The sequence below is a fragment of the Aquarana catesbeiana genome, linkage group LG11 (genome assembly GCF_042186555.1).
Source record: "Aquarana catesbeiana isolate 2022-GZ linkage group LG11, ASM4218655v1, whole genome shotgun sequence".
Taxonomy (NCBI): domain Eukaryota; kingdom Metazoa; phylum Chordata; class Amphibia; order Anura; family Ranidae; genus Aquarana; species Aquarana catesbeiana.
The window spans coordinates 83422201-83444252 of NC_133334.1; the positions used below are offsets into that span (position 1 = coordinate 83422201).

The 22052-nt window shown below is 47.5% G+C and overlaps 1 long non-coding RNA gene across 1 annotated transcript; it reads right to left on the reverse strand.

The window, feature by feature from the left end:
- Nucleotides 1-783: 783 nt before the first annotated feature.
- Nucleotides 784-17163, reverse strand: LOC141112151 (uncharacterized). Its single transcript, XR_012236532.1, has 5 exons — nt 16787-17163; nt 13944-14045; nt 3472-3532; nt 2968-3029; nt 784-1776 (listed from the first exon to the last, which is right to left on the reverse strand). It is a non-coding gene; the product is annotated as an uncharacterized lncRNA (long non-coding RNA).
- Nucleotides 17164-22052: the final 4889 nt, after the last annotated feature.

Consider the following 22052-nt stretch of genomic DNA (forward strand, 5'->3'; position numbering starts at 1 on the left):
ATCTAAGGGGTTAATCCTCTGCATTGTGTATCAGGCTGGGTTCACACTTATGTGAATTGGATGCTGATTTCCCCGCATCCCATTCGCATAGGAGGAGATTGTGACCAGCTCTCAATGGAGCCGGTTTACACATGTCAGCAGCAGCTCCAGTGCAAATTGCACAGGAGCCCTGTGTGTATTTTGGTCCATTTTCATGTCCAAATCAGCCCAAATTTAGGGCTGAAATCTGACCTAAAGCGGTGAATGGAGACACACCAGACTCCTGCTGTGATCAGCTGCATTTTCCAGTATGAACCCAGCCTAAAGGCTGTTTGATCCTGTCTTCTCTGATCCTCCTCCTTTTTTTTTAACTGACTCCTACCAAGCTCGCGATAGAACACAGCATTAGGAGTCAGGCTGCACATGCTCAGTTTGGTGTGTGCTACTAGAGTGTTTTTTGTTTTTTTTTTCTAGGGAAATTGCATGTAATCAGCACAGGGTCAAACAGCGCTGTCCAGACAAAGGATCAGGGGAGAATGAAAACTCCTCCTACAAGCTTTAAAGTGGTTGTAAACCTAGTTACACCACTTGTACATTGCACCCCTACTCATTCACCAAAAAAAGTGTCAAAAAGAAATAAAGATATGGACACAGTTTTTGACCATTCCTTTATTAAAACAAAAAAATGTCCCCCGGTGTGGATGCACTGTCAATCATGACGAAAGCTAAAAGCTCTGCAGTCTGCACGTGCTGTGTGACAGTTCTTAAATAGCTACGGGGCGGGGGCCTTCTGGCGACATCACCTGGTGGCACTGCCCCCTGTGATATTAACGACCGGTGCATGCTGGGTTGGTGACATGGCAGGGGGCAGTGCCACCAGGTGATGTTTCCGAGTGGCCCCGCCCCTTAGTTATTTAGGAAGGACCAGGTAATGCGAATAGCAGCGGCCGGTCAGCTTCTTTAAACTAATGACAGGCTGACAGTGGCCACCACTATTCGCATATAGCCGCACAACGCATGTTTACCTGCGGATATCTGAGCCTTGATGAAGTCAGCTGTGTCCAGCTCAGACATCCACAGGTAAACGCTCGGTGTGCGGCTACATGTGGACAGCGGCATGGTAGTTCACGGAGTTGCTCTGTGATTGGAGGAGAGCTTGCCATGTGTGTTAGACAAGTGAAATAACCAGGCTGTCCCCCACTTTTTTTTTTCTCACAACCCTATGCTAATGGTCAAAATGATTTTTTTATTAGATAATATACATTCTCTGTAGAACAGGATACATACATTTGGTGGTTTCTATCAATCTAACTTCTCTGTAGAACAGAAATAGAAATATGTCTTTGTTCAAATCCAAATAGCTTTACACATACTGTATGCATAACCCATCCTGTGCATCAATCCTCTGCACACTGCTATACATTTTTATACATTTCTTGCAAACTACATAAAAACAAGGATTTTTGGTTCACATGCATTGCAATACATGTTTAAGCTAGCCAACTGTCAAGGTAATGCCTCTGGCCAGTCCCTACACTACTGTACTCTATATACACACATACAACACACTACACACGCAGAACACACACTATAAACCACACACTACACACATGCACAAAACACACACTGTAGAACAAGGTACAATATGCTTTGTCGGTTTCCATCAAAAGTCTCTGTAGAACAGGATAAGAAGCTTGGCTGTTTCCATCAAAAGTCTCTGAAAAGCAGGGTACAAAACTCCTCCAATGGATCTAAGGAATGAAGGCATCTTCTGGAATGTCCTGGTGTGCCTGCAAACTATAAAAAAGAAAGTGAGTAAGTTATGGTTGTTACCGTGCATGCTGGCATGTGTTTTTAAGTCGCACTGTTATGCATTTTTTGCAGGTGTTCCAGTGCATTTTAGTACCCCTTTCTCTTTTTTTTGTAATGTATGCTATTACTATGTCCTATCTTTTTTTTTTTCAGCACAGCGCAAACCAATGGAGGGCATAAGTGTGATCTGAAACAATAGAAAACATGTTATTTTCCTTGTGCTTACATTTACACTGTGTTGGGCAACACTGCTTGTGTGAACAAGCCCTTAAGCCTCGTACACATGATCCGATTGTTGGCCAACGTAGCGTCAGACTTTTGTCCGAAGGGCGCGTGCCTGGAACCTGTCTTGCATACTAACGGAACACAATTGCCGGCCAACAAACACGAACATAGTGACATACTATGTGGAATTTCAGCTCTTGAGAGTCACCCTTTGGGCACCTTCTGACAGTGTCGTGTTTGGCGAGCATTGATTCCGAGCATGCGGGTTTGTACTTTGGACTTTTGTGTGACAGACTTGTGTACACACTATATGAAAATCTGACAACAGACCGGTGTGCGCCGAAAATTTACTAGCCTCACATCCAACATTTGTTGGCAGAAAGTTGGACAGTTGTCTGAAGGAGCGTACTAACGGTCGGATTTTAGGCAAACAGTCTGTCATCACACAATTCCCTGCCGAAAATCCGATAGTGTGTACGAGGCTTTAGCCTAGGTTTACACTTATGCAGTACGAATTAACTGAGGTTTTTAGAGTGATTTCAAGGTTAATGTCTAATGTGACTTCATGCGGATTTAGGTGCAATTCCAATGCGATTTGGATACAGTTACGATTTTCTCTTTATCTCTCTCTCTCTCTGAAAATCAGCTCAGAAAGACACTATAGCCTGCTAGAAATCGCACTGGAATCACTTAGTCTTTGAACACCTATGCGTTTTCCATGCAGTTTCCATTAGACTATATAGAGATAAAAATTGCATCACAACACACACACAGGACCTTTTTAACAAAAAACACTTTGCTTTTGGAGTGGTCACCATAGAAAGTCGTGTTATTTCACTTGTCATGTCGTGTTCTGGAATGCATACAAAATCGCATCAATATAAACCAGGGCTTACTGGGTGATAAAGTATTGTGGAAAAATCAAATCTAGTTTTAGTTGAATGCTCTTACCTTTAATATAGGTGAAGTCATGCCTTGCCTGAATGTAATTCCACTGGGCATCCTCCAAGATTCTGAAAGATAAGTAACACATATAAACATAATGAACAGACAACTAAAACTGGCAATAGACTTTTAGGAAAACCGGAATCTGGTTTTCTATCTGCAAAACACGAACACGAAAAATGAAATACAATTAAAAAAACTGAGGCAGAAGCTATTTTGGACAGAAGTAAATTTAGGGGCCTATTTATAACAGAAGGCAGATGTCGCTATCTGCTCTCCATTATACTCCATAGGGCTATGCACACCATGGTCCACATTTTATAGCTAACTTACAATGTGGGGGTCACGGTGTGTACTCTATGGTAGTTCATTGAGCTGCTCTATGATTGGAGGAGAGCTGGTCATGTGTGTTCGACCGGTCAAATAACCAAGCTGTCCCCCAATTTATTTTTTCTCACAACCCCATGGCTGCACTTTTTAAATGCCCCCCTTATATACTGAAAGTCTTACCTTCATCTTTTTAAGGATGGCGTCTGCGTCCTGCCAACTCCACTTCATATCAGAAAGGCACCTGAAAAGGAAAGTGTTGGTGAGATTAGTAATAGACAATAGAATGACAGGACATACAGGTATATAGTATATAAGGTTAATACGCAAAACTCAACATTTTATTTCCAAGCAGCAAGTATATATAGTGGAAACAATGGTAAGCACAGAATTTCCCTGTGATTTCCTGGGTCAGCCCCATTTTGTCAGAGATCCAGCGAATCGATTATCTCATTGGTAAGGAGCGATGATATTGTAAACATCGTAGACTTCATACAGCAGAGCAGTAAATGACTACACTCTGCTCTGAGCAGGAGACAATTCCACCATGGACAAGTACAATAAAGGTTTTGTACCACCAGGAAAAACTAGGCCGATTAAAAAAAAAGGAAAAACTGTTGTCAAGGGGGTTGTGTAAATGGATTTTGGGCTTGTGCCTATGACATCAGTATTAATTCAAGAGATTTCTGAAATGATTCAGAATTCATTGACGGGTATATATGACCTGCAGTTGGCCTCCTTCTGACCTGCATTTGACCTGCTTTATACAGCTTTTACATTCCTATAGACTTGTTTGTGAATGCCAAACCCTCCTAAAGTGAACAAAGGCCGGATTCACACCTATGTGGGTTTCCCCTCATCTAATTTGCATAGCAAGCTCCCTATGGAGCCGGTTAACATATCTTGCAGCTGCGGAACGCACTGCTCAGAAACGCTGTGCGTCTTTGGCTCCGTTTCAGGGCCGAATTCAGGCAAAGATTCTGCCCTGAAATTGAGAACAGGGACGGACAGCATTGCTACCCGATTCGCGGCCGGTTTATGTGTGAACCGAGCCTCAATGTAAAATGCAAACTTGGAGATCACTTGAGCAATTCTGAGGCATAATAATAATAACATTTAATAGCTTCCCCATCCATCCTTCTGCTCCTAGTGTATTCTGACAGCTGCTGGTGATGGCCTTCAGAATACCCAAACAGTAGCTGCATCCAGTCTTTGTTGGTCCAAACATTTTCAATCAAAGAATGTTGGGTAGGAGGGTGGAGACAGGGCCACACATGGAGCAAATTTCAGCTGTCTCCTGATGAAAATCTCTTAGTGTTTGACCAGCTTTAATCACATAAAAACCAATAGAATAGAAATACAATCCCAGACTTCCGCCCACTGAGGTCACATGTTTGTCATGCTGGCAAATTCAAAGTCCATCAAGTTTTTGTTTATTAGGAGGATGGTCTGTCCCTCATGTGTGTTCCCAGCACAGACCTTTTGATTGAAATCGAACAGCAGAGAACTACAATTCCCAAGAGGCACTGCTGTGTGGAGGAGGATTTACTAAAAAAGGTTTTCTGGGAAAAAGACAGAGCTGCCATGAGGAGAGAAGAGTCTGGACGTGGGAAAAAAATGTTGCGGCCTTATGCCGCGTACACACGAGCGGAATTTCCGACAGAAAGCGTCCGATGGGAGCTTTTCATCGTATATTCCGACCGTGTGTATGCCCCATCGGACTTTTTCCGTCAAAAATTCAGACAGACTTAGATAGAGAACATGTTCTATATTTTTCCGACGGAACAAATTACTATCGGAAAAACCGCTTGTCTGTATGCTGTTCCAACGCACCAAAAACGACGCATGCTCGGAAGCAAGTAAGAGATGGAAGCTATTGGCGACTGGCTATTGAACTTCCGTTTTCTAGTACGTGTTGTACGACACCGCGTTCTGGACGGTCGGAATTTGGTGTGACCATGTGTATCTGGACAGTCGGAATTTGGTGTGACCGTGTGTATCTGGACAGTCGGAATTTGGTGTGACCGTGTGTATGCAAGACAGCTTGAGCGGAATTCCGTCGGAACTCCGTCGGAAAAACCTTCAGAGTTTATTCCAACGGCAAAACCGGTCATGTGTACAGAGCATTAGATCTGGGGGATCACGTTCGTTACAGCCGGGGAGTCAGCGGCGGGCATCCGGAGCTAAAGGAGGATTCCGAGGACATCCTCAGATGTCCCGATCAGTGTGTGATGTTCCCCTGAGGTGGTGTCAATTGGACACTTGTAAAGACTGGCACTGTAGCATCTTCTTCTGGGCCCTAGACACAGGAGTTTGTGAGAGGGTTTTTGCCCAATACTCCCTAATGCCCCGTAAACACGATCAGAAAATTGTACGGAAAATACCGCTTTCGAAGTGATCGTACAGTAATCGGATCGTTAGTACAGAGCTTTCAAGAGCCGATCATGACAGTTCATCCGATATTATTCTATCAGACGTGCACGAACAATTTTTTCGTACGATGCCTGATTGTACGATTTTCATTCAATCAGTACAGTTATCGTTAGAAAATGCATTACAACACATGACATCACTTCCAAATTTTTTTTCTGTCGTACGGGAATTTTCGTGACTTTAGTAAACTCATCAGATTCGATCTGAGATTAGCATGCAAAAAAAAAAACGGACGATCATTCGTCCGATAATCTCATCGTTTGTACGGGGCATAAGTCAGAACTCTATTATCTTTGTCACTCTGCCTCTCTTAGTTACACAGAACATTGAGGCTGTTACACTTTGCCTGGCATTGAAAGTACTTGCTCACTACCCCATAGGATTACAATACTGGTTGCTTATCAAACCCTTTGGATGTGCTGTGTTCACCTCATTACTAGAGATCAACAAGTGCACCACTGTAAACTAAAAATCTTAAAAGGCCCTATCTAAGTTCAGGACATTGGTCAATTATAGGTGGATCCACACTGGGGGTTGATTCAGTGCACTGGGTCAGGTATTGAAGTTAAGCAGGCCTGCTGGGACGGTGATGCTGGGGTGAGGAAGGGAAAGGATTAACAAACAAAGATAAGGTCATTCTTTTACCCTCCTTCTGCCTGGACTCATATAGCCCAATTTGTTTGGGGTTGTCAGATGCTTTATTGAATTTAATATTACGATTTCTTGACTTGTCATCACGTGTTTACCTCTGCTCTTTAGGCTGTTTTACTTAAAGCAGAGTTCCGCCATTTTTTTTTTTTTTTTTTCTAAGTCAGCAGCTACAAATTCTGTAGCTGCTGACTTTTAAAATATGGACACTTACCTATCCAGGGCTCCCGCGATGTCGGCACCCAAAGCCGATCTATCCCTCGGCTGTCGGGTGCTGCCACTGCCATCCTCGGTAAGGGAATCAGGAAGTGAAGCCTTGTGGCTTCACTTCCTGGTTCCCTACTGTGCATGCGCGACTCGCGCTGCACTATCCCACTGGTCCCTGCTGTTTTCTGGGACCCGTGTGTCTCCCAGAATACAGCGGGGGGAGGGGCATAGATTCCTGCGCGTGGCTCGGGTATGTATGCCCGGAAGTGGGAGCAGAATACCTGTATTAGACAGGTATATGCTCCCCCCCCCCCTGAAAGGTGGCAAATGTGACACCAGAAGGGGGGGGGGTCGGAAAAGCGTAAGTTCCATTTTTGGATGGAACTCCGCTTTAAGGGAGTCTTCTAAGAGAAGACTAATTTTGAACATGTAAATTTTCTTGTAAGTTTGTCTTTGCATATTTAATTATATCTCCTTACTGCTTTATAGTGCTGTGACTGTTTGTTTTGCCCTGTTTAAACAAGCTCACAGTAAAAGTTACTGTCTGATTTCACTATAACCTGTGTCTTTTACTGTGGTATTTACACTACACTACAGCCAGGTGTGTCAGTGGGGTTGAGTCTGTTCTTGGTGTTGAGAAGGCAGAGTAAAGAACCAACAATATTCAAGCGGCTCCTGCGTGGGTAGCGCTACATGTATATGGTGTAATAACCTTTGACACTGTACCCTGTGACACCACAAATAAATGAGCAACTTCAGTCACAGAGGCACCAGATAAATGGGCACAGTTTGCCCTCTTTGAAACTCAGTAAGCTCTGACATGACTCCGTATTACTAGCAGCGCATGCACTGAATGACGAAAGTGAGGCTACCCACCTGTTAGCTAGGTGTCTCATCATCACACTTATGTTCCTTGCTAAACAACATTATTTTTTATCAAGTTGTTATGTGTAAGATTCTGCTTTAAAATGATACTAAAGTCAGTTAGTCCCCAACGAATCAGAAACATGTTTCATGACCTTGCTGCTAACAATTTATATCCTTCTTATTTCATCTTGTCAACCTCACCAATATTTACACCAAATATGTTTTATATTGAAATTTCTCGGTTTAATGTTCTGAGGTGTTATATTTCTGCATATCCTGATGGAAGGACATTCAGATGCGTATGCTTAATTTCACATTTATAAGCTTTATTGTTCATTGAATGTACTTTCTAAGACATTGTCTTGTTACTTGAATAATAAAAAAGAATCTTGAAAGTTATAATTGTACTAAAATCTTGTTTTTTTTTTTCTCCTTTAAAAACAACAAAACATGTTATACTTGCCTGTTCTTAGCAGTGGTTTTGCACAGAGCAACGAAGATCCTCCTCTTTTCTGGTCCATGTGTCCATTCAGACACAGAGCCGCAGCCCAGCCCCTGCCCCCTCTCTCTCCTCATTGGCTCCCCAATTTTGATTGACAGCAGCGGGAGCCAATGGCGCTTTGTTGTTGTCTCAGCCAATGAGTCCAGACAGCCGAGTCTCTCGTGCAACATCGCTGGATCAAGATGGGGCTCAGGTAAGTATTGGGGGGGGGGGGGGCGCTGAAGGGGCTGCTGCACACAGAAGGCTTTTTTTTATCTTAAAGTGATTGTAAAGGCTCTTTTTTTTTTTTAATAACAAACAGGTTATACTTACCTTGTCTGTGCAGTTGGTTTTTCACAGAGCAGCCAGGATCCTCCTCTTTGCTGCTCCTGGCCCCTCCCTTGAGTGCACCCATAGCCAGCAGCTTCCTATGGGGGCACTGGAGCCGAGTCACAGCTCTGTGTGTCCATTCAGACACGGAGCCCCGGGGGGCCCCTCTCTTCCCTGATTGGCTGACTGACTTTCATTGACTTTCATCCCCCAGCTAAGACCCCATGTCAACAGATACAACTGACACTCCCCCTATTCAAATCTACTACTACAGATGAAGTTGCTAAACTCCTTCCTATCGCCCACCTAACCACCTGTCCCCTGGACCCTATTCCCTCTCAAATGCTATGGTCACCCTCTGACCCCATCCTACACTCTCTAACCCACATCTTCAATCTCTCCCTCACCTCTGGCATCTTCCCCGATGCTCTAAAACATGCACTGGTCACCCCCATACTCAAAAAGCCGTCCTTGGACCCTACCAATCTTAACAACCTACGCCCAATCTCCTTGCTCCCCTTTTCCTCTAAACTCCTTGAACGCCTGGTTTACAACCAACTGAGTGACCACCTCATTAAAAACAACTTTCTTGATCCCCTTCAATCTGGATTTCGCCCTCAACACTCCACAGAAACTGCTCTTTTAAAACTCACAAATGACCTACTAACTGCAAAAACCAATGGACACTATTCTGTACTCCTAATTCTGGATCTTTCAGCTGCCTTTGACACGGTTGACCACCCCCTCCTCCTCAAAAAACTTTACTCCCTCGGTCTCCGTGACTGTGCTCTTCAGTGGCTCTCATCCTACCTATCCCAACGCACCTTCAGTGTCACTTACAATTCTACTTCCTCCACTCCTCTTCTCTTCTCTGTCAGGGTCCCCTAAGGTTCTGTTCTTGGACCTCTTTTATTTTCAATCTACACCTCTTCCCTGGGTCAGCTGATAGCCTCTCACGGCTTTCAATATCATTTCTATGCTGATGACACACAAATCTATCTCTCCACCCCTCAACTCACCCCATCAATCTCCTCACGCATCACTAACTTACTAACAGACATATCTGTATGGATGTCACACTACTTCCTCAAACTCAACTTGTCCAAAACCGAGCTTATAATATTTCCTCCCCCACGTTCCCCTTCCCCCGACTTCTCTGTCAAGAGCAATGGCAAAACCATCCACCCGTCCCCACATGTCAGGGTACTAGGTGTTATCCTGGATTCTGAACTCTCCTTTCAGCCCCACATCCAATCACTTTCCAAAGCTTGCCGCCTCAACCTCCGCAACATCTCTAAACTACGTCCCCTTCTAACCAATGAAACCACAAAGCTCCTGATTCACTCCCTGGTTATCTCTCGCCTTGACTACTGCAACTCCCTCCTCATTGGCTTACCTTTAAACAGACTATCCCCCCTTCAGTCCATCATGAATGCTGCTGCCAGACTCATCCACCTTACAAACCGCTCAGTGTCTGCTACCCCTCTCTGCCAATCCCTCCATTGGCTACCACTCGCCCAACGAATTAAATTCAAAATACTAACAATAAGTTACAAAGCCATCCACAACTCTGCCCCCAGCTACATCACTAACCTAGTCTCAAAATACCAACCTAATCGCCATCTCCGTTCCTCCCAAGACCTCCTGCTCTCTAGCTCCCTCATCACCTCCTCCCATATCCGCCTCCAGGACTTCTCCCGAGCCTCACCCATCCTCTGGAATTCCCTACCCCAATCTGTCAGACTGTCTCCAACTTTATCCACTTTTAGGCGATCCCTGAAAACTTTCCTCTTCAGAGAAGCCTATCCTGCCTCCATCTAACAACTGCACTATTTTCTCCATTAGCTCATCCCCCGCAGCTATTACCCTTTTGTATCACTTGACCCTCCCTCCTAGATTGTAAGCTCTAACGAGCAGGGCCCTCTGATTCCTCCTGTATTGAATTGTATTGTACTTGTACTGTCTGCCCTAATGTTGTAAAGCGCTGCGTAAACTGTCGGTGCTATATAAATCCTGTATAATAATAATAATAATAATTGACAGCCGCGGGAGCCAATGGCGCCTCTGCTGTGTCTCAGCCAATCAGGAGGAGTGTCAAGGACGGCTTGACACGGTGTCTCAGCCAATCAGGAGGAGTGTCAAGGACGGCTTAGACATTCGTGGACATCGCTGAGGAGAGATGGGTCCCAGGTAAGTAATTAGGGGGTGTTGGGGTGGCTGCTACACACAAAAGGTTTTTTATCTTAATGCATAGAATGCATTAAGATAAAGAAAACCTTCTGCCTTTACAACTCCTTTAATGCATAGAATGCATTAAGAAAAAAAACTTCTGCCTTTACAACAACTTTAAAGCAGCTAATTTGTTATGAATGAGCTGCCAATGCACATAACCCTTTTCTTTATCAGCATACCACAACATGCAGTATGTGCAATGTGTTGTGTGATGTGCTCTAATGTACATGCGTTGGGGTGCCGTTCGCAATGCCTGTACATAGTGTGAATGGGCCCTAACCTCGCTTACAATCTTTGTGTTGCAGTAATGAACATTGCCATTCATTCTGAATGGCAGCCCAGTGCACATATACAGTGGACCTATACACTGTGTATAGCACACCCCATCACTCAGATGTGAATGCTTTGTACATATTGCTGCACTGTGATGCCAAAAATACTGAAGGTGCGTTATTACGTACTGAGGTGTGCTGACAGTCTATTCATAGTGAATGTGTTGCCTGTGCACAACGTGCGTCAATGCACACAAAGGTGTGATTGACTGATCCATAAATGTTATACATTCAGAGTTTTATGTATCCGAGTTCTCGGAACCTTCAATGTTATTATTTATAGAAAATAAATGGATATTCAGGTTTCACGCGTCATTACAGTTATGTCTGTTGCGGTCTCCAGGCTTCGGGGATGGTTTTGGGGCCAGATTCACACCTATGCCTTTTAATCAATGGGATGACATGTTAGCACACATCGATGTACATCAATGCTCTAGGATGTGTGTTGACACGCAATACAACAGGTTCATGTATTTTCATTGATTTGATGGCTCATTTATACCAATCTTCACGTGAAAACAATTTGTTTAAGCCTGCGGGTTGATGCCCATCCTGTACAAGTGTTGCTTTGCATTTTTTTAATTCAAGACACGATTTTCCTTTTTTTTTTTTTACTTTATTGAAATGTTGAGAGTGCAAAATCTGGTGATATCTGATATTTTGGGGTGTATAACATACTTGATCAGTTGATGCCCTCCACATTTTCTTCCTCCAGCCGCTACATCACAGGACCTGACCCAGTCATGATGTAGTGGCCAGAAGGAGGAGCCATGGAGCAGGGGACCAGGTAGCTGGAGGAACCTCAGAACACAGTTGGGGGCCAGGTAGCCAGAATAACCACAGAGTACAGCAGGGGACTAGTAGCCTACCCACCCCTTCGAATCCCACTGCAAATAGCAGCTGTGCTATCCCTTGATCTGCTGGTCAGCATGGTCACGTGACTGCGCTGACCAATTGCCTTTGCCAGACGAGCATCATGATAGATCCGTATTCCAGGGCTGTGTATTACAGTGTATAGATTTCTATACTGGCAACATGGGACATCATGGCCGCTATGTGTAGGTGTATGTGGGGGGGATGTCCAGAATTATATGGCGTTAGTTCACCCTTACATTTTTTCTGAAAAGGTGAACTTACCCTTTAAAGAAAAAATACACTGCTCAAAAAATTTAAAGGAACACTTTGAAAACACAACATCAGATGTCAATGGGGAAAAATATCATGCTGGATATCTATACTGGGTAATGTGTTAGGAATGAAAGGATGCCACATTGTTTGATGGAAATGAAAATTATCAACCTACAGAGGGCTGAATTCAAAGATACCCTGAAACTCAGAGTGAAAAAAATGATGTGGCAGGCTAGTATGTTTTGCTGAAATATAATTGCAGCAACTCAAAATGGTACGCAGTAGTTTGTACCTACGTGCTTGTATGTATGCCTGACAACGCTGGGGCATGCTCCTAATGAGATGACAGATGATGTCCTGGGATATTTCCTCCCAGATCTGGATCAGGGCATCACTAAGCTCTTGAACAGACTGAAGTGCAACCTAGAGGTGTCGGATGGACTGAAACATAATGTCCCAAGTGGTTCTATTGGATTTAGGTCAGGCGAGTGTGGGGGCCCTTCAATGGTATCAATTCCTTCATCCTCCAGGAACTGGCTGCATACTCTCACCACATGAGGCCGGGCATTTTCATGTACCAGGAGGAACCCAGGACCCACTGCACCAGCGTAGGGTCTGACCATGGGTCCAAGGATTTCATCCCAACACCTAATGGTAGTCAGGGTGCCATTGTCTAGCCTGTAAAGGTCTGTGCGCCCCTCCATAGATATGCCTCCCCAGACCACCACTAACCCAACGCCAAACCGGTCATGCTGAACGATGTTACAGGCAGCATAACGTTCTCCATGGCTTCTCCAGATCCTTTAAACGTCTGTCAAATGCGCTCATGGTGAACCTGCTCTCAAGTGTGAAAAGCACAGGGCACTAGTAGAGGACCTGCCAATTCTGGTATTCAATGGCAAATACCAATCAAGCTCCACGGTGCCGGGCAGTGTGCACAGGGCCCACTAGGGGACGTTGGGCCCTCATTCCACCCACATGAAGTCTGTTTTTGATTGTTTGGTCAGACATTCACACCAGTGGCCTGTTGGGGGTCATTTTGTAGGGCTCTGGCAGTGCTCATCCTGTTCCTCCTTGCAGAAATGAGCAGATACCGGTCCTGCTGATGGGTTAAGGACCCTCTATGGCCCTGTCCAGTTCTCCTAGAGTAACTGCCTGTCTGATGGAATCTTCTCCATGCTCTTGAGACTGTGCTGGGAGACACAGCAAACTTTCTGGCAATGGCACGTATGAATGTGCAATCCTGGAGTTGGACTGCCTGTGCAGTCCAAACTATTTACTTTACTTTACTTAGGCCCTGTCACTGTGAGAATATAGGAACATGTGACACAGGATTCACATTTTGGGTTAATGCGTGGTTAAGGATTATAATTTCTGAACGGAGAAAACTGTTTTTAGCTTTCTCCGCTATCTGTAGTTCTGGATTGGAACTTTCAATCCTGTGTCCAGGATTTACCAGGTGCCTGCAATCTGTGTGAGTACACAGGTGTGCAGAGTCATTATATACTCAGGTCTGAGGATAGCTCAGAGATCCCAGTTGGAGACCGCTCCCAGTGTGGGAGACTGAGGTCTCACCCAGGGGTCAGGGGGCCCCAGCCAGAAGCCAAGAAACAGAGGGTCCAACTGAGGAGTCAGAGCAGTGGCGGCTGGTGAAGTTTTAGGATGGGGGGGCGCCAGACCCCGCCCTTCCTTTTTGACCCCTCCCACTTGGTGAAAATGGGCGTGGTTTCAGCGAAATAGTGGGCGTGGCTCTAAGGTGGTGTGGTTAGTGTCTGAGATGAACGAGGGATGGAGGGAGAGGGAGAGAGGGACAGCAGGCCTAGATCCTACACAACAAAAGAAATGTGTATTCTACAAAGTTTAACAATCAGAAGATAAAGATACTCCAAACACCTGGTGTTAGCGCTTCAATCATTACGGCACCATGGTTGTTATGGTGTCAGGATGATTGAAGCTCATTATTACATTGTAATATAAAATGAAATCGTTCAACTCACCATAATGCAGAATCAGTGGGAGCCCCGAGTGTGTCACTAGCCACGTCGCCTACAACCAGATGCCATCAGGTGTCCCCAGCAGTCCCTTCTTACATGCAGCCTCTGTCACATAAAATGCAGCCTCTGTCTCCCCCCCAAATCCAAATGCAGCCTCTGTCCCCCCCCCAAAATGCAGCCTCTGCCCCCCCCCAAATACAGCCTCTGTCCCCTTACATCAGAGTTGCCATCCATCAGTGTCCCCCCACAGCATGTGTCCCCATCAGAGCCCCCCACAGCAGGTGTCCCCCACAGCAGGGTGTCTCCATCAGAGCCCCCCCACAGCATGTGTCCCCATCAGAGCCCCCACAGCAGGTGTCCCCCACAGCAGGGTGTCTCCATCAGAGCCCCCCCACAGCAGGTGTCTCCATCAGAGTCCCCCCACAGCAGGTGTCTCCATCAGAGTCCCCCCACAGCAGGTGTCCCCATCAGAGTCCCCCCACAGCAGGTGTCCCCATCAGAGTCCCCCCACAGCAGGTGTCCCCATCAGAGCCCCCCCACAGCAGGTGTCTCCATCAGAGCCCCCCCACAGCAGGTGTCCCCATCAAAGTCCCCCCACAGCAGGTGTCCCCATCAGAGTCCCCCATCAGAGCCCCCACCAGAGCCCCCCACAGCAGGTGTCCCCTATCAAAGCGCCCCACAGCAGGTGTCCCCTATCAAAGCCCCCCACAGCAGGTGTCCCCCATCAGAGTCCCCCCACAGCAGGTGTCCCCCATCAGAGCCCCCCCACAGCAGGTGTCCCCCATCAGAGCCCCCCCACAGCAGGTGTCCCCCATCAGAGCCCCCCCACAGCAGGTGTCCCCCACCAGAGCCCCCCACAGCAGGTGTCCCCATCAAAGCCCCCCACAGCAGGTGCCCCCCATCAGAGTCCCCCCACAGCAGGTGTCCCCCATCAGAGTCCCCCCACAGCAGGTGTCCCCCATCAGAGCCCCCCACAGCAGGTGTCCCCATCAGAGCCCCCCACAGCAGGTGTCCCCATCAGAGCCCCCCACAGCAGGTGTCCCCTATCAAAGCCCCCCCCACAGCAGGTGTCCCCTATCAAAGCCCCCCACAGCAGGTGTCCCCTATCAAAGCCCCCCACAGCAGGTGTCCCCTATCAAAGCCCCCCACAGCAGGTGTCCCCCATCAGAGCCCCCCACAGCAGGTGTCCCCCATCAGAGTCCCCCCACAGCAGGTGTCCCCCATTAGAGTCCCCCCACAGCAGGTGTCCCCCATTAGAGTCCCCCCACAGCAGGTGTCCCCCATCAGAGCCCCCCACAGCAGGTGTCCCCCACAGCAGGTGTCCCCATCAGAGTCCCCCCAAAACAGGAGTCCCCTATCAAAGCCCCCCCCCACAGCAGGTGTCCCCTATCAAAGCCCCCCACAGCAGGTGTCCCCTATCAAAGCCCCCCACAGCAGGTGTCCCCTATCAAAGCCCCCCACAGCAGGTGTCCCCCATCAGAGCCCCCCACAGCAGGTGTCCCCCATCAGAGTCCCCCCACAGCAGGTGTCCCCCATTAGAGTCCCCCCACAGCAGGTGTCCCCCATTAGAGTCCCCCCACAGCAGGTGTCCCCCATCAGAGCCCCCCACAGCAGGTGTCCCCCACAGCAGGTGTCCCCATCAGAGTCCCCCCAAAACAGGAGTCGCCCATCAGAGCCCCCCACAGCAGGTGTCCCCCATCAGAGCCCCCCAACAGCAGGTGTCCCCATCAGGGTCCCCCAACAGCAGGTGTCCCCCATCAGAGCCCCCCAACAGCAGGTGTCCCCCATCAGAGTCCCCCATCAGAGCCCCCCACCAGAGCCCCCCACAGCAGGTGTCCCCTATCAAAGCCCCCCACAGCAGGTGTCCCCCATCAGAGTCCCCCCACAGCAGGTGTCCCCATCAGAGCCCCCCACAGCAGGTGTCCCCCATCAGAGTCCCCCATCAGAGCCCCCCACAAGAGCCCCCCACAGCAGGTGTCCCCCATCAAAGCCCCCCACAGCAGGTGTCCCTCATCAGAGTCCCCCCACAGCAGGTGTCCCCCATCAGAGTCCCCCCACAGCAGGTGTCCCCCATCAGAGCCCCCCCACAGCAGGTGTCCCCCATCAGAGCCCCCCACAGTAGGTGTCCCCATCAGAGCCCCCCACAGCAGGTGTCCCCATCAGAGCCCCCCAACAGCAGGTGTCCCCATCAGAGTCCCCCCACAGCAGGTGTCCCCATCAGAGCCCCCAACAGCAGGTGTCCCCTTTAGAGCCCCCCACAGCAGGTGTCCCCTTTAGAGCCCCCCACAGCAGGTGTCCCCCACAGCAGGGTGTCTCCATCAGAGTCCCCCCACAGCAGGTGTCCCCATCAAAGTCCCCCCACAGCAGGTGTCCCCCATCAGAGTCCCCCATCAGAGCCCCCCACAGCAGGTGTCCCCTATTAAAGCCCCCCACAGCAGGTGTCCCCCATCAGAGCCCCCCACAGCAGGTGTCCCCCATCAGAGCCCCCCACAGCAGGTGTCCCCCATCAGAGCCCCCCACAGCAGGTGTCCCCTATTAAAGCCCCCCACAGCAGGTGTCCCCCATCAGAGCCCCCCACAGCAGGTGTCCCCCATCAGAGCCCCCCACAGCAGGTGTCCCCCATCAGAGCCCCCCACAGCAGGTGTCCCCTATTAAAGCCCCCCACAGCAGGTGTCCCCCATCAGAGCCCCCCACAGCAGGTGTCCCCCATCAGAGCCCCCCACAGCAGGTGTCCCCCATCAGAGCCCCCCACAGCAGTTGTCCCCATCAGAGCCCCCCACAGCAGTTGTCCCCATCAGAGCCCCCCAACAGCAGGTGTCCCCCCATCTCCACACAGAGGTACTTACCTTGGGTCTCCTGCGGTGTCCTCCTCACACTGGCACCAGCATTCTTCCTGCTTCCTCTCTCAGGCGCAATGAGAGAGAGAACCAGGAAGTGACATCTGACTCAGGGCAGATGTCAATCAAATCTGAAGTGCCAAGTAGCTTCCGCCCGGCGCCTGTAGTATGTATTACTATGGCCGGGCGGAAGCTACTTGGCGCTTCAGAAAACGCCCCAAGGCGGGCTAAACGCCCGCAAATGCAGCGCCACGTCTGCAATCTCGTGATTGCATAGACGTGGCGCTTCCTATAAGTGCACTGTGTCCGGCGTCGCACTGTATCCGGCGTCCGAACACAGTGCACTTAAGGACCTATTTTTTCCTTTTTTTTTTTTTAAAGGGCCAGTATTAAAAAATTTTTTTTTTTGTTTTTTTTTTTTTGCTGCCTGGAGGGGGGGGGGGGGGGGGCGGCGCCCAGGCGCCCCCTATGGACAGGCCGCCGCTGAGTCAGAGGTGCCCCATCCAGAAGTAAAGAGACAGAGGGTCTTAGCCAAGAGACAGAGGGCCTCACCATGCAGTCAGAGTTGCCCCAGCTAGCAGTCAGGATAAGGGAGGTATCATTCCAGGGGTTAGGTCAGCTCCTATAGGGGTGTCAGGAGAACCTCAATCCATAGGCCAGAAGTAGGCTGCACAACAGGGCACTGTGACTAAAAGCTAAGAGAGCCAAAGATAACCAGGAGAGCTGGACAACACAATCAGAGGGACTGGTAAGAGGAGCAGTGGTGCTGCCAAAAAGCAAGCCAGGTGGCTAGCATTTTCATTGTTTGGATTTTGTGTGAAAGAAACCCTTGCATGGGCAACTAATGTGCATGAAATCTTCCCATTTAATAAAAGTGGGCTGCCATGCCCTAAAAGTTTTGGACTTACTCATTGTAAACACACCTACTGTTTGAGTATATTCTCCTCAATACCACACTAGGTATTTACTGGCAGAAAAAAAATTTTACTATCCAAAGTTAAAACAATAAGGGCAGAAGATTTAATAGATGGAAAGATGAAAAAAACGACTGAAGGTCTGCTTTAACACATCTTCAGCATTATCAACAGCAAGGTGCTTCAGCCGAGGTGCTATCTTCTTACATTCCTGTAAAAGAAGCAGGTTAAACAACATATTTACACTGCGAACTGTACAACATTCCCCTCCTGCCAGCAAAAATACTTAAACTCAATATAGAACGTCTAACAAGTGCTCTAGGGGCAAAGTAACTCTGTAGCAAACAGGCAACCAATCCTGGACAGTGGCTGTCCATAAGAAACAATATCAAAGCGGAGTTCTGCTTCTGCTACAAATACTGCAGCTGCTGACTTTTAATAATTGGACACTTACCTGTCCCAGGGTCCAGCGATGTGGGTGTAGGAACCCTCGCTCATCTCCCCCTCCTCTCTGAGGCACCAGCATTGTAACTGTGGGCGTCCGGCTGTGGCTTCACAGCCGGGCACCCACTGTGCATGCACGAGCCGCGCGCCGTGACTGGCCGGGCAATCATCTGGGACCTGACGTGTCCCAGATGATTGCCGAGAGGGAGGAAAGAGAGCTGATCTCCCTTCCAGTGCCGCGGTGCGCCAGGAGGAAGTGGGAGCTGGGACCCGCTCCCCCCCAAAAAAATGACATGCAAATGTGGCATGTCAGCGGGTCACCTTCCTTAAAGCTGAAGTTCCATTTTTGGGTGGAACTCCGCTTTAAGCAACTCTTCTTCTTGGGTAGCTTGGTAATCCATCTGGTAAACAATGTTCGGTAGTATCAAATGGGATCCCCCACAGATAGGCAGCCTACTGGACAAAAGGTCCCACCATAAGGACTCAGAACAAACAGTAACTTTCAGTGGTATAACAGGGATCCAAGAAAGTAGTAGTAGGGTTACACACTGTTGACCATGTACTGCATGTTCACAAGTAGAAGGCAGGGTCTGGGACCTGAACCATTCTCCCATCTGGGTCCAAATGTTCATGGAGAGCTCCTGGTCCTGTATCTCTAACTTTCTGATGATCAACTTGTCCTTATGGATCAAACTCCAGCTCTTTTTAACATTAATTAAGCTCTTTTTATCAAGTGATAATGGCCTTCATCTTGGGCAACTGCCCTGGACCAAATGCAAGGGGGGTGACAAGTCAAAGCAGCAACTTTAAAACTCTTGGCTGAACTCCATTCTTGATGCATACTATAATCTCTGACGGTCGTGTTCCTGATCTGCCACATTAGGATCATTCACTTGTTTGGACAAAGTCTCTGACTCTGTAAGTATAGTTTCAGCCTCACTGGCAATTCTTGTACCTCCAGACTTTGATGGTCTCTCCAAGACCACTCTGATGAGGACCCTCCTAAAGTGTCTCACTCAGCTAAATCTCTTTCACTCAACTCCGTAATAAATTAAAATGACCCTGAGTCAGTCTCTGTATTACTTTCCTGATCTCCTGACTCAGTCTCCCTTAACAGTTCCTCAGTAATGCTGAGTGCTGGCATTACTATTATTGCAGCAGGCTTTTCCACTGTGTTTTTCCCAGTGATCAGCCTCTCCTCCACTGGAGATGATGTTTCTACAATCCCTGGCATAGGACATTGGCGGCAGCTGATCTCTACAATGTCCAAATTGTCTCCACACTCTCACTTCTGCTGTCGGTATTTGGCAGTTTCCGTGTATATTACACAGATGTTCAGCCTCCCGGGAAGTGCCCAGAGCTATGCTGCCCCGATACACCAACCGCACACCTTTGACCGTAATGCGCTTGGTCTCTTCGGCCTTCTGGTTCAGTCCCTCCGCTCCAAAACTCTAGAGGTTAAGGAAGTTTCCTGGCGGCATCAACACACGCTCCTCCATCTTGCTACACCCTCCATGTGGGTCTCTCTCTTCTGCACTTGAAAGGGATGCTGTAACTCCTCCCGCCCCTTCTGGCTGGACAAATTTGAGCAACTCAAAATGCCTACTGCTAACTTTATTATCCATAAAAACTCCTTCTATGCCCCTTCCTGACACTTCATTTTACCAAGCTAAGCAATATGCCAACCAGTGGCATACCAACAATGGGCAGTCTGCCCCGGGTGCCACACATTGTGGGGGGGCGTCAGGCCGGTGCCACTTAGGGGTGACACCCAGGGCCGGTCGCCAGATTGCCTCTACAGTTCACTAACACAGGAGAGTGGAGCAGGGAGCAGGAGGCAGAATGGGAGAGAGAAACAGCAGCACTGAATAGACAGCAAGAGCTGCCAGAGTTAACTTTCCAAGTTAAAGTGGTGTTCCGGCCGAAATTATACTTTTTAAATAAAAATACCCCTATAATACACAAGCTTAATGTATTCTAGTAAAGTTAGTCTGTAAACTAAGGTCTATTTTGTTAGTTTATAGCAGTAGTTTGTTATTTTATAAACTTACAGCAGGCCGTGGCCATCTTAAGTGTGGGCATCTGAAGCCAGACTGTATTTCTTCCTGGATCTCATCCTTGCAGATCTCGCACATGCTCAGTGCAGCACAAGCAGTGTAATAGGTTTCAGGTCAGGTTTCCATAGCAACAGCAGTGTCAGAGGAAGTTGCTGCCCCTTCCCAGAAGGCATTGCAAACAGGAAATGATGCGATGGGCCGCGGCCAGGGAGGAGGAAGTGAAAAATGAATACAGCCGATATACAGTAGGTGCTGAGAAAAAAAATTTAAAAATATCCAATTTGTTTACAGTGCGCAGTTTAGTGAGGGATGCTGAAGAGTTGTAAAAATGGGTGGAACTCCTCTTTAACCAGCAGGTGATTGGTTGCTAGGACCACCTGGGGATCTGCCCCGGGTGCCAAATGCTCTAGGTGCGCCCCTGATGCCAACTGTCATTCTACTGTCCAGCTAAACTGTTCCAGTAGCCAGTAATAGCACTTTCATAGAATACAGGATTGGCAATTGGTGGATCTTGAAGTAAGGGAAAGGTTGGATCTTAGCCATAAAGTAGGGGAGAGGTAGGTCCCAGTAAGAGAAGTCACATAGAAGCACAGATGAAGCTTTTTGGTTAATATAGGTAGGAGCGGGCATTGTGTGGGGCCTGCTCTTAACTAGAACTTTTACTCTTGAAAGTTTAAAATGGAGTACAGATTATTTTCAAGAGGACAAACCTTCTCTGATCAGCAGCTTTTTAGAATTGCGTCAGATACCTATTATTGTAAACTGGCAAAAGGAACCCTTCACACTCAGAACCCTAAATCTACGCCTCTCACACCTAGTAAAAAAATAAACCGTGAAAATTGAATAAAGAATGGTGCAGTGCTAAAAATATACTACTTCCTAAATCTAACAACTTTGGAATTGTGTGATGAATCTGTGTATATTGCAGCGATTGCTGTTCAAGTTGGGTTTCGAGACCAGCGTGTTGAGCATTTTTTTAAATATGCTAACCTGTTAACTTCAGACAAACATTTTTTTTCAAACTTTGTGCAAAGTGAAGAAGGTATAGAACGCCTGTCAAGTTTTTCTTGCATTCTTTGTTTCTATTTTTCCCCAACTTCCAGTCAAGACAGGAAATCATGGGAAATATTACCAGTAGGAAAACAGTCTACAACAAAACACAATTATTCAGTATGGGGAAGACTTAAAGAGTTACTCCACTTTTGTTAAGAAAAAAACATTCCTCTTTAGGTGATAAATGTGCATTGCAAGGATTTTAACTAACTTTGTTGCAGATTGCAAATTATCCTTTCTGTCAGGGACTTATTGCCCCGTGACAACCGCTTCTGTCATTTTTTGTCTTGTTGTCACATGGTGTTTGAGAGATTGAAAGTGAAGTGAAACCCCTCCCCAGTAAGTCCACAGACATAAATAAACATTTTACAGTAGTTTTTACTTTTATTCAATCCATCCAAAAACTTAGAAAAACATTAAAGTCACACTTCAGCCCAACCTTCATTTTTTCTAGGATTCCAGTCTTGGACATTCCCCTGTCTTGTCCTACAGTCATTGAGACAGGAAATAATTGTCACAAAAAACACACAGGCAGCAATACATAACACGACAGAGATTTAAATCTAATCCTGGGTCAAACCCCTCTCACTGAACATTATTTCTCCCCCTCAACTAATTGCTATGTAGCTCCCTCTAGTGTACAGTTGTGACAGACCTAGCCGGGAAAGAGACTTTTGGAGGGGACTGTATGCTAGCCTCTTGCCGATTGATTGGGGGCCCTTGCATTTGGGGGAACGGTGCTCTTTGTGAGCTGTATGTCTGGGGACCCTGGATTTGCCATATTGGAATAGTGGCTGATTCATAATG